The sequence below is a fragment of the Phoca vitulina genome, unplaced genomic scaffold (genome assembly GCF_004348235.1).
Source record: "Phoca vitulina isolate PV1807 unplaced genomic scaffold, GSC_HSeal_1.0 scaffold20, whole genome shotgun sequence".
Classification (NCBI taxonomy): domain Eukaryota; kingdom Metazoa; phylum Chordata; class Mammalia; order Carnivora; family Phocidae; genus Phoca; species Phoca vitulina.
This window is the reverse complement of record NW_022589723.1, coordinates 41,730,186-41,743,118: the sequence shown is the minus strand read 5'-3', so window position 1 is coordinate 41,743,118 and position 12,933 is coordinate 41,730,186. Positions and strand designations below refer to the sequence as shown.

General features: G+C 38.0%; 1 protein-coding gene across 7 annotated transcripts in view; it reads right to left on the bottom strand.

Annotated features, from left to right (window-relative positions):
* NRG4 (neuregulin 4) overlaps positions 1-12,933 on the bottom strand; it is a 171,720-nt gene that overhangs the window by 155,584 nt on the left and 3,203 nt on the right. For 5 of the 7 annotated variants that reach the window (XR_004301062.1, XR_004301063.1, XR_004301061.1 and 2 more), the window contains exons 2-3: positions 12,167-12,228; positions 6,645-6,729 (exon numbers count right to left, since the gene is read on the bottom strand). The gene's annotated coding sequence lies outside the window, so the exon portion shown is untranslated. The remainder of the gene's footprint in view (positions 1-6,644; positions 6,730-12,166; positions 12,229-12,933) is intronic. The other 2 variants (XR_004301067.1, XR_004301065.1) reach the window with 1 other exon arrangement.

The window sequence follows — 12,933 nt, the reverse complement described above, 5'->3', positions numbered from 1 at the left end:
TATAGCCATTACTTACTAGTAAGACATCATGACTAAAAATGAACAAAAACTATCCTTGACATTGTAGTACAGAAAAGAGACATACTGTAACTGTTAAGGACGTTTTGGGTTATAGGGAACAGAGAACCCAGTTGACAATAGCATATAGAAACATGGATTCAGGGGCGCCTGGGTGGCTTAGTTGGTTAAGCGACTGCCTTTGGCTCAGGTCATGACCCTGGAGTCCCGGGATTGAGTCCCACATTGGGCTCCCTGCTCAGCAGGGAGTCTACTTCTCCCTCTGACCCTCCCCCCTCTCATGTTCTCTCTCTATCTCATTCTCTCTCTCAAATAAATAAATAAAATCTTTAAAAAAAATAAAAAAATAAAAAGAAACATGGATTCATTTTTCACACAAGACAAAAAGTCTTGAACTCAGTGATTGCTAAGGTTGGGTTAGCAATCAATAATGCCATCAATATCTTCAATACTCTTGCTCCACCATCCTAACATATTAACTTTTTGCATTCGTTATTTGTTGTCTAATACTTCCAAGATGATCACTGCAGCTCCAAACATCGTATCTAAGGTCAAAGCAAGAAAAGGGCTTAACCCCAGCCCTGTCTGGCCCCTTATTTAGAAAAATGGAAAGCTTTCCATGAAGTCCCCCAGCAGATTCATAGACTGAAATCTGGAATTGTAGTGCATGGCTACTGCAGCAGTAAGAAAGATTCAAAAACCAAATATTCAACTTTCTAATTTTTATGGTACAGGTAAGGAATGGATATGGGCTGGCCACCAACAATGTCTGCCAGTCCTCAACTCAATATGCACACACACACCTCTTACACATATATGTTAAACAGAAAAGACCATTTTCTCAAGGAAGACAACCCCACTATTTCATCCAAATACCCCATGAAATAGGATCTCTGGGCGACTTTCTATGTGTTCTATGTACTACAAATATGGCAACTCTTATTGCTGTATCTGACCATGTGTATTGCTAAAACATAACCTGTCTCTAAACCACTCCCTTCCTATATATATTTATAAAATAGTGAAAAAGAAAGAACAGAGTGACCTCAATAAAAATTCCATTAAGAAAGGGGATAATAGGAAGCACACAGTGGTCAACAGTTCACAATCCGTATCAAATCTTATTGGTCAGAAATCACAGATTCTTTGTCAGGCAATAAGGTAAACTCCTTGACTAGTCAGTCTGGCAGCTGTTAGTTTAAGTCTCTAGAGTATCTGTTTTGTCACTGTCCTGTATAACCATATCTAAGGTCGATTTTTAAGTGGATGCCCTTCTCAGGGGTTCCATAGCTTTTGTGGTCTACTTCATATTGGTTTGCCTTAGGGAGGAAGGTACAAGAACTGCTTAGAAGGTAAAAACAATCACAATTAATTGCCAGCTTCCCTCAAATTCCCTCAAAAACACATCAAGCCTCTGGTCTATTTTCTTCAGATCAGTTCCTGTGAGTAAAACATTTCTAGAAATAATTTTTAGGCCTGGAGATTTTCATCTCTTAGCTACTGACCTCTGAACTCTCATAAAAGATTTGAAGCAATTCTAAAAATAGTCTTAGGTGAGGAGGTACTGCCCTTAATCCCTACAAAATTCCAAAATATGGGACTCTTTGTCAATTTAGAGTGTGAACTAAAAGAATACCTCTATACCTAAGCTGTATTTTGTTGCCCTTTCTGCTCTCATGCTGAGGAACACTAATTTGAGTTCACCCCCTTCTCTGGGATCCTTCTGAAAAGCCACAAAAAGTAACCAACACATGAAAATATTCTAAATTTTTCCTAACACTGCAGCTTCAGTTTGCACACAGTCAGCCTTCCAAGAAACAGCAGGCACAGGTTAATCAAAAGCTTTGCTATCATATAACAAAGGTTACAACTCCTCCCCCGCCCCTTATTTTTCCCCATAATAAGCCTGGAGGTAGGCAGTCCAAGGTTGGATGCACTGTCCAACAATGTTCCAAACTCTCTTGATCCATCTCCTCCATGGTCCTCAGTTTGTTTGGAATCACATTTTCAGCCTCATACTTGTCATCTCATGGTTGCAAGATGACCGTTAGTCTCCCAGCTTCGTGTCTGCATTTAAGGCACAAAGAAAGTGGAAAGAGGAGAGTACCAGCCACCTATGGTCTCTTTATCAGGAAAACAAAAACCTTCCCTAAAGTCAACAGACTTGTCTTCAGAATCACTGGCGAAAGAGAATGGGATTGTTATGACTGGCTTTAACTAGGGTTTTTTGCTTAAAGCTGGGCACATTGCCGCCCCTAAGAAAATGAAGGTGAGCAACAGGGAATGGGTATTAGTAAGGTCACTAAGAATAACCACCACACAAAGATATTTATAGTTATAAGAGAACATTTAACAAATAGAAACCAATCTCTTATTTGGTGAAATTTCAGGCAATATAACAGAAGTGAGGGGAGAAAGCCCTTCAGGCAGTGCTACAAAAATACATCTTAGGTATAGAGATCCCTACTCATCCTACTTAGGAGTCCATCCATGAAATTAGCACCCTTTTGCAACTCTGCTTTTCAAGACTTTCCCTTCCTTCAATTCTGTACCCACAGATTCTCTAAATACCCATGTTTATTAACAACTGTTTCTATGGCAGCAGAGCCCCTGGTGGTGGGGGACAGGGGTGGAGGCTATTTATAAGTTAAGGACTGACAGTACAATGCCAATAGCAGCTATTATTGATGATATCCTTGAGGAATTTCTGAAATAGACAAATTGGGGGGGGGAGGGGAAACAAGAAATATTCATGGTGCCTGTTGTTCACCAAGAAACCTCTTGATTATAATTTGATTTCTCATCTAGGTTCACAACCTGAAAGAAAATACATTGATCATCCTGGTATGACTGGTTTATGTAACAGTTTTATCTCATTGTAAATTAATAAATTTGCATTCTGGCTTTACATATTTGGCTGATGAGATTGTTAGGCTAATTTAATCCTCTCTGGGACACTTAATGACTAGACCAGGTTTCTAAGACCACAAAACTGAGTCAAATCCCAGGAAATTCACTAACTAAGGTTATATCACCCAATGTGGTCTTATTTGAATAACAGCAACTGGCCTAACCAAGGCAACAGCCCTTCACATCACTAAGTATATTGGCATGAACTTCTTTAAGACATTTATAGAAGCAATAAGTCAATTTTCATTTTATGTAGCAGTACACAAAAGCCACTTTTGACATAAATTGTGCACCACCTACAATATACTCAAGTCACCAATAGTTCAAAGAATAATAGTTTCCAAGCAACCCACAACTCACAATTTTTATATATAAAAAGGTATGTAGTATAGGGGGCAAAAGCATGGGCTCTGGAGCCAGAAAGTTGGAATGCAAATCCCAGTTCCACATTGGAACACTGCACCACAGAATAAGTGTGTGACATTGGATAAAAATCTTTGCATCCAGCTTCCTCACCTATACAAGAGAGCTTGGGACAGAATAATAGTGCCTACTTCAAAGAGTTGTCTGAATATAAAGTGAATCTATACACGTAAAGCGCCTGGCAATAAGAAGCCCAATGAATGTTAGCTATCATTACTCTTAACAGGAAAACTACTTAGGTTTCTTGTTAAGGTTGCATTTTATGCAAACAGGAAATGAATTGATAATAAAGATTCATTTTATATGCAAAATATGAAATAACACAAATTCCCCCAAATTAATAACTCATCAAGAGTCACAGTTTTGAAGCTGGCTGGTGAGTGATTTAAAAAACTCTTTTAAGCTACTGCCACATAGCAATAGCAAACTTTCCATTCTTTGCCGCCAAGAATAGTCTTGAATTATGCAGGTCTCCTACAAAATGCTACAGCTCTACACAGAGATGTAAAGAAGATAAAAATCATAGCTTTCCAACCCTGCTGACCCCTTAGTGTTGTCCCTGGCACCTTGGTCTTCCTAGAGGCCTATGTCCTTGAGGACCAGACACTCTACAATCAACATCCACATTTAAGTCTCTGAACACTGTTCTAGGAAAACTCTTCTTGAAATAAAGGGTCAGTCAGCCTGGTGACTTTTTGCATATGTGTGCCCTTCTCAGTCCTGGAGTAATTACTGTCCCCTCCAGTTTTCCTCTACTACATAACTGATTATCTTTAATATTTTCTTGCTCATAATGAAATATCTTAATGGCCCTGATTTTCCTCTAATGTGTCTACTTTTCTCTTCATCTGTTTTAGTCAGTCACCTCCATCAGCACATCTTTTTTCCCTTTTGCTTCCGACTATCACAGCTTCACACTCAACCCCCCTCAAACCCAACCACACTCACTCCACACCCAATTCTTCAAATTCTCAAGCCATTCTTTACCCTCCACCCCCACCCCCACCTACTAGAGAGTCCATTTCTTTGAGGATAAACTCCTTTTATCCTCTGCAGTTCACTCTTCATAAAAATCTGGTTTTCCCTTAAGTCACAAGTTGCCTTTTCCAATATAACTATTTAGTCCTTACTTTCCTCACTTTCTCTCAATCAATAGAAATAAGTGAGAAACAGCCTTTTCTTTGTTCCTAAATGCCATTTTCAGATTATCACACCGTGGTCCACTTACTGTTTGAAATCTGCACCTTATCATACATTTCAGAAAGCAGCCCTCAACAATCCTGAAAACACTCATCTTTAAATTTCCCATCCTTCTCTTGAGTCTTGGTAGAGGTGATTCATTAAGAGTCCATAATTCAATTTCTGTCAGTGTTAACATATATGTATTTGGAGAGTTTTGTTTTTTTTTTAAAGATTTTATTTATTTACTTGACAGAGACAGTGAGAGCAGGAACACAAGCAGGGGGAGTGGGAGAGGGAGAAGCAGGCTTCCTGCCGAGCAGGGAGCCCGATGCGGGGCTCGATCCCAGGACCCTGGGATCATGACCTGACCCGAAGGCAGATGCTTAATGACTGAGCCACCCAGGCGCCCCATATTTGGAGAGTATTACATGAAACAGAAAAATTAAACATGTTAATGGTCACACAGTGAACAATGGAACTGAATAAAATACATGACTATTTCTGGACTCATAAAATACCTTTATAATTTTCTGTAATATTCCTAAAGTCAGTTCTGTAAGTTTAAATATTCTATCATTAGAAATATACCATGTTAGCTACTGCCTTAGACAAAAATCACTATGTGTTTTTCAAAATAAATAACGGCCCCATAAAATTAGTTGGATGTGTAAGTGGGTATATAAGCTATTCTTGGCAGATGATCGGGCTACTTAGACCTTTTAGAAAGTGGATTCTACAACTTCCTGATGTAAATCATTCTAATATTAAACATCCTTAATTTCAAAATCTTTGATTTTTCAATTTAAATTCAATTAGCCAACATATAGTACATCATTAGTTTCAGATGTAATGTTCATCAGTTGCGTATAACACCCAGTGCTTATTACATCACATGCCCTCCTTAATGCCCATCACCCAGTTACCCCATCCCCCACCCACCTCCCCTCCAGCAACCCTCAGTTTGTTTCCAATGTTATGAGTCTCTCATGGTTTGTCTCCCTCTCTGGTTACTTCCCATTCAGTTTTCCCTCCCTTACCTTATTATCCTCTGCACTGTTTCTTATATTCTACATATGAGTGAAACCATATAATTGTCTTTCTCTGACTTATTTCACTCAGGATAATATACTGGAGTATATCATTCACATCAATATAAATGGTAAATATTCATCCTTTCTGCTGGCTGAGTAATATTCCTTTGTGTGTATGTATGTGTGTGTGTGTGTGTGTACACATACAAACATGTATGTGTATATATATACATACACACACATACCACATCTTTATCCATTCACCTGTCGATGGGCATTTTGGCTCTTTCCACAGTATGGCTATTGTGGACATTGCTGCTATAAACATTGGGGTGCAGTGCCCCTTCAGATCACTACATTTGTATCTTTGGGGTAAATACCTAGTAGTGCAATTGCTGGGTCATAGGGTAGCTTTATTTTTAACTTCTTGAAGAACCACCATACTGGCTTCCGAGTGGCTGTACCAGCTTGCATTCCCACCAACAGTGTAAAAGGGTTCCCCTTTCTCTGCATTCTCACCAACATGTTGTTGTTTCCTGTGTTGTTAATTTTAGCCATTCTGACTGGTGTGAGGTGGTATCTCATTGTGGTTTTGAAAACCTTTTTCTAATGTAAATTTATCCTGCTGCATTTCCCCTCTGGAGATGGTAGAAGGATAGGCACCATTCTCAGTATGACAATATCTTACCTACTTGAAAAGCATTATCACCTCTTAGCCTTTGCTTTTCTAAGTTCAACAACTTGGACTATTTTCCAGACTCTGACTATTCTCCAAAACTTTCTTCTTAACCTTCTTTAGCTCTATTCATATTGTTTTTAAATCATGAAGACCAGAGTTAGATTTAACCAGTTTACAGAACTTTGTTGTTTTTAATGTTTTTATGGTTCTACAGGCTTCTCAAATATTAGAATTTACACCCAAGCTTCTATAAATTAAAAGTTACAGAACTTTATATACTGTGGCATCTACCTTATCATCTCTTAGTTAAATTAAATCCATGATCTATGGTTATAGTTGACAAATTATGGCTACATATATGGCCCCAAAACATTAGAGAGAATTAATTAACAAATACTTACCTGATTTGTCCTTGGGTAAAAGGTTTTTCTCCTAGATTGCAGAGTAGAAACTGGCTCTCACTTACAGTTACCTCTATTTCCTCTGCTTTGATAGAAATTATGGTAGCCATAAAGAAAAATAAAAATGGAAAATATTTTACATAACAATTTTAGTAGCACATGAAGAGAAGGAAAGTAGAATGTTTACAAATTTCATATGAGCTTTTTCTTTTACTTGGTGATACTCCTGAGGACTTCATAATAAGCAGCAGAAATCTTACTTTGTTAATGTTTAATTTCTCCTCCTTCCTTTTTTTTTTTTTAGCTCCAGGAAAACTACTTATTGTTAAATATTGTTGACTTATTGTTAAAAACTAAAAGCTGGATTAAGAGGGAAATGGAATTTTATTAAAAGAGTATTGGGGTGCCTAGGTGGGTCAGTTGGTTAAGCATCCGACTCTCAATTTCAGCTCAGGTCATGATCTCGGGGTCGTAGAATTGAGCCCCACATGGGGCTCATGCTCAGCACAGAGTCTGCTTGTCCCTCTGCCTCCTCCCTCCAGTCACATGCTTTGTCTCTCTCCCCCTCCCTGAAAAAAGAAAAAAAAAAAAAGAGTATTGAACGTGGGGAGGTGGGTGGGAGGGGGGGTGCCCTTTCAAGCAGGGAGTTTGGAGGGATGGCAAGGAATTGTATTTCTTTTATTATAAAAGTTACTTTTGGGGGCACCTGGGTGGCTCAGTCGGTCTGCCTTCAGCTCAGGTCATGATCCCGGGTGGGCCTGGGGTGGAGGCCCCAGCCGGGCACCCTGCTCAGTGGGGAGTCTGCTTCTCCCTCTCTCTCTGACCCTTCCCCCTGCTCGTGCTCTTGCTTGCTCTCTCTCAAATGAATAAAAAATCTTTTTTTACAAAAGTTACTTTTTGGGGCACTTGGGTGGTTTAGTTGGTTCTGTATTGGACACTTGGTCTTGGCTCATGATCTCAGGATCCTGAGATAGAGCCCAGCACCCCAGGCTCCATGCTCAGTGAGGAGTCTGCTTCCCCTCTCCCTCTGCCCCCTCACACATCTCTCTCTCTCAATCTTTTTTTTAAAAAGTTACTTTTTATGTCTCTACCAAGAAAAAATATTATGGATAGAGAGTTAATAAGGATTGTCATTTCAATAAGGTGATAACCTTCATGAGAAAGGAGGAAAAGTGGTATACAGCATAATCTATTTTCCACTTTAAAAGTTCATTTCCCCCAAAGAGCTTTACTTTATATTGGCACTGAGAAGGTCGAGGCAGTGGCTCACAACACGTGAATTATATAAAAGTAGCATATATGAATAATATGTTTTTATACCATGCCAATTTTTGGAATGCACAATCAATCCCAAAGAAGTTTATGTTCTTTCTGTAGTCAAAGAAATAATGAACATAAAAGGTTTAATAGTATAATTTTGCAACTGCAAAACATCAAAAATTTATCTACCTTAAATTCAATCATGCTAGTCCTTTAGTTTTCTAGTTCATTTTTAGCCTATTAGATAAATGAAAAATCAAATCTTCTTCTTTACATAAAAATAATCCTAGAATCATCAAAATTTACAACTAGAAAGAAATTCAGAGAACTTCTATATGGAATAAGTTCAAGCCTCTCTAAATAAGGGACATTCACCTAATTGCCTCATTCAAAGTTATAGAATGAATTAGCGATGGAACCCTAAAATCCAGAATGCTTTTCTCACTACAAAATGATTTCTCAAACTCATTGAGGCACAATTTGGTGTATATATGTGAGTCATTGAGGCACTGGGGTTGAACTTGGGGACCCTGAATCAGGATGAATCTTGGTTCCTCCACTTATTAGCTGTGTGATCTTGAACAAGTTCCTTAATCCCTTTGTGCCTCAGTTTTCTCTCTATAAAATGAGATAACTGTACGTTCCCATTAGGGTTGTTATAACAAAATTAACTAAAGCACATAGAATGGTATCTGACACATCATAAACATTTAATAAATGCCAGCAATTACTAGGATTCCATCAATAAACACATAGATATGTGCTTGCTAAATTTTAAAATAGCCCAATTTTACTAGAATTTGAATACTGGATCATTTTCATGTTTAAAAAACATATGTGTGTGTATGTATGTGTATATATATACACACACATATATATTACATACTATATATATTATATATATACATATATACATCATATACTTATATTTTATATATATATATATACACACACACACACCCTGCTCAGCGGGGATGTACTTATATACTTACATATATTATAGTTATATACTTATATATACTTACATACTTATAAGTATATTTATATAAGTATACTTACATATATAATACAGTATATAATTATACTTATACACTTGTATACTATATATATATATATATATATATATATACACTTAAAATCACTGATATCCCATTTTGGCACATGAATTATGCCCAAGGAACAGTTTTCTCGTGAAGGACAAGTAAAATTCTAAATATTAAGCTTATAGTAAAGCCCACTTAATTTGAATACCATTCACTTTATGATCATTTTAGCCCAATGGAATAATCAGAATATGACATACAGAGGGGTAGCACTTTTTTTACATTTTTAAAATTTTATGTTATGTTAATCACCATACATTACATCATTAGTTTTTGATGTAGTGTTCCATGATTCATTGTTTGCATATAACACCCAGTGCTCCATGCAGAACGTGCCCTCTTTAATACCCATCACCAGGCTAACCCATCCCCCCACCCCCCTCCCCTCTAGAGTTTGTTTCTCAGAGTCCATAGTCTCTCATGGTTCATAGAAAACCTTTTTAATACCCTTTCCCCATGTGACAAAATTATTTCAAGTAAGGATCATGAAATGAAACAAATAATAATAGCCAGGAAAGAAAGACCGTGAAAATTATTTTTTTTAGATTTTTTTTATTTGAGAGAGAGAGAGCGCACACAAGTGAGCATGCTCGAGCAGGAGGAGGGGCAGAGGCAGAGAATGTCAAGCAGATTCCATGTTGAGTATGGAGCCTGACTCAGGACTTGATCTCACAACCCTGAGATCATGACCTGAGCCAAAATCAAGAGTTAGACGCTTAACTGACTGAGCCACCCAGGCGCCCCCAGACTGTGAAAATTCTTTTATTCGACTCTACCTATATGCCAATATAAGATAAATATTATAGTACCAAAAAAAAGTAATGGAATTAACATTTTTGAGGAAAGGAAAAACTTAAATTACATGTTGGTCTGTTGAAGTACTAAATAAAAACAATACACCTCCTATTCTCTTATTTGTTCTTTAGTTTTGAAGTAAACATTAACAAAAAGAATAAATTTCAAAGTTAAAAATATTTGATTCAGTTATTTAAAAGAATAGTTTCACATATAAACTAAAATTTGTACTTACCAACCAGAAAAATTACACCTCAAAGTTTGCACTTTGTTTCACTCTTAAATTTTCCACACAAATGAAAACTCTAACTGGTCACATAGAATAAAAACACTGAAGCAATCAGGTTCTGTTTCTTCATCCTTACAATCACCATGCTACCACTATTTATTAATAAGAGTTATTTAAATGAGAGATATAGACCTAAGGAGGACATGAACTGTGCCCAAAGCTCTGAATTACCCTGAATTTTTATGAATTTATTTAGGAAAATACCCACATAGATGACTCCATGTTTACTGAAGGCCAACTGAATAACTGGGAGTTCTCTGAATTATCTTCCATGTAGAATATATTTATTAAATGATAATTAAAATGTGCTAATTTAAAGTTTATATATGCATTATTAAAACTTAATAACTACAGAAATTGTTCAGAACTTAGATTGATAGATTCTTTTTTAAGATCTTATTTATTTGACAGAGAAAGAGACAGTGAGAGAGGGAACACAAGCAGGGGGTGCGTGAGAAGAAGCAGGCTTCCCGCTGAGCAGGGAGCCAGATGCGGGGCTCGATCCCAGGACCCTGGGATCATGATCTGAGCCGAAGGCAGACGCTTAACAGCTGAGCCACCCAGGCACCCCGAAAGATTTTTTTTTTTAATCACCAAGGCTGCTTAGAATTTCTGATACATAAAAATTACCAGTAGTAAAAAGCAGAGAGACTTTGAGTGGGTTTATTACAGTTTAAATTTTCTAAGGACAATGAGAATTATTATTGCCTACACCCAATTATTATTGCCCGAGCCCAGGCAGCAGTAAAATCTGCCATTGAGGTACTATCTGTAAAGATGGGTTTGCTGCATTAAGTATATTTAATCTACTTGTAAGAAAATCTTTTTTTTTTTTTAAAGATTTTATTTATCCATTCATGAGAGACAGAGAGAGAGATGCATAGGCAGAGGGAGAAGCAGGCTCCCCGTGGAGCAGGGAGCCCGATGCGGGACTCGATCCCAGGACCCTGGGATCATGACCTGAGCTGAAGGCAGATGCTTAACCGACTGAGCCACTCAGGCGTCCCTGTAAGAAAACCTTTTTAATACAAATGTTAATTGAGGACCTACTGAGTGCACGGTAGTACGCTTTGTGTTTTACCCACACAGACTGTATGCACATGAACTTGACTAACTTAAAGTCAATCATATTTATTCATTAAAGCCATTTCAGTAGGATTTTTTTTTTTTTAGATTTTATTTATTCATTTTAGAGAGAGAGAGCCCACAACCCTGAGATCACAACCTGAGCTGAACTCAAGAGTCGGACTCTCAACCGACTGAGCCATCCAGGTGCCCCTCAGCAGGATTTTTTAAAAGCTGTTTTGGGGACGCCTGGGTGGCTCAGTCGGTTAAGCGTCTGCCTTCGGCTCAGGTCATGATCTCAGGGTCTTGGGATCGAGTCCCGCATTGGGCTCCCTGCTCACCAGGGAGTCTGTTTCTCCCTCTCCCTCTGTCTCTTCCCCCTGCTCGTGCTCTCTCTCTCAAATAAATAAATAAAATCTTTAAAAAAAAAATAAATAAATAAAAGCTGTTTTGGTAGCACCTATTGTGTATATACTTAAGTGTTTAAATAAGTATCACACAAAGTCACGCGTATTCCATTTTTCAGGATTCTCACTAACTCAGATTGGCCTTCTCCCTGTGTGTTCTAAGTAAATGAGGTGGTGTTAAAAATCAACATTTAGAAAAGGTTTTAAAATATTAACAGATACATAAACATTAACAATTTAAGATCTCCTGGTATTAAACCTCACAAATCATGTGGTGTCAGATTCATGTTCTATTTTTACAAGCAACTACCTCAAGAGAACAAATTTTAACTCTGATATCAATCTTTTTCAGACATTCACAAGATCCACATAATCTCTAATCTGCCTTCTCATAATACTGTAGCTACATACACGCACAAATTTTCTGATTATTTGATTCTGCTACTCTTGAAAAGACAGTCTTTTTAACTTAAAGAAAATCTGGGGTGCCTGGCTGCCTCAGTTGGTACAGCATACAACTCTTGATCTTGGGGTCAGGAGTTCAAATCCCACATTGGGTGTAGAGCTCACTAAAAATAAATAAATAAAAAAAATCTGACTTACCTCAAAAGACATTTTGGTATGGGATATCATGCCAATTACAGCCACATTAGAAGCAGGTGTATCTGGCAAGAGAGTGTTAATTTCCCAGTTAATTTCTTCTACTCCTGCTTTATAGCTCCTATTTTACTAGTACTGTGGAACTCCCTCACCCACAAAATTCCCTCTGGTTAGTCACCTGGTCTTCTGAAGCAGCACCTGTTCTGTTTATAGCTCTAGTATTCCCCAACCTCTCCTATTGATAAGAATCCCCTGGGCCAGTTGAAAATAAAAATCACATGCCACTCTCCTGTAGATCAGATTTTAATATGTTTGAGATAAGGCCGCAGAATCTGATTTTATTTTATTCTTTAATTTTTTTTTAAGATTTTATTTATTTATTTGACAGAGAGACAGCAAGAGAAGGAACACAAGCAGAGGGGGTGGGAGAGGGAGAAGCAGGCTTCCCGCGGAGCAGGGAGCCCGATGTGGGGCTCGATCCCAGCACCCTGGGATCATGACCTGAGCCAAAGGCAGACGCTTAACGACTGAGCCACCCAGGCGCCCCCCAGAATCTGATTTTAAACAAGAGTCCCCAAGTGATTCTTACAGGCAAGTTTAAGAACAAGCTAAAGAGGCCTGCCAGAGCTCTTCACAGTTCCTCTAAACTGATCAGCCTCAAGGGCTAGTCCTCTGGGTGTTAGGGGTATTTGAACACAAGAGCAGGACCTGTTTGGAGAAAGCCGAATGCCACCCTGTCTATCTACCTCTGTTTTCAATACCAAAATTTA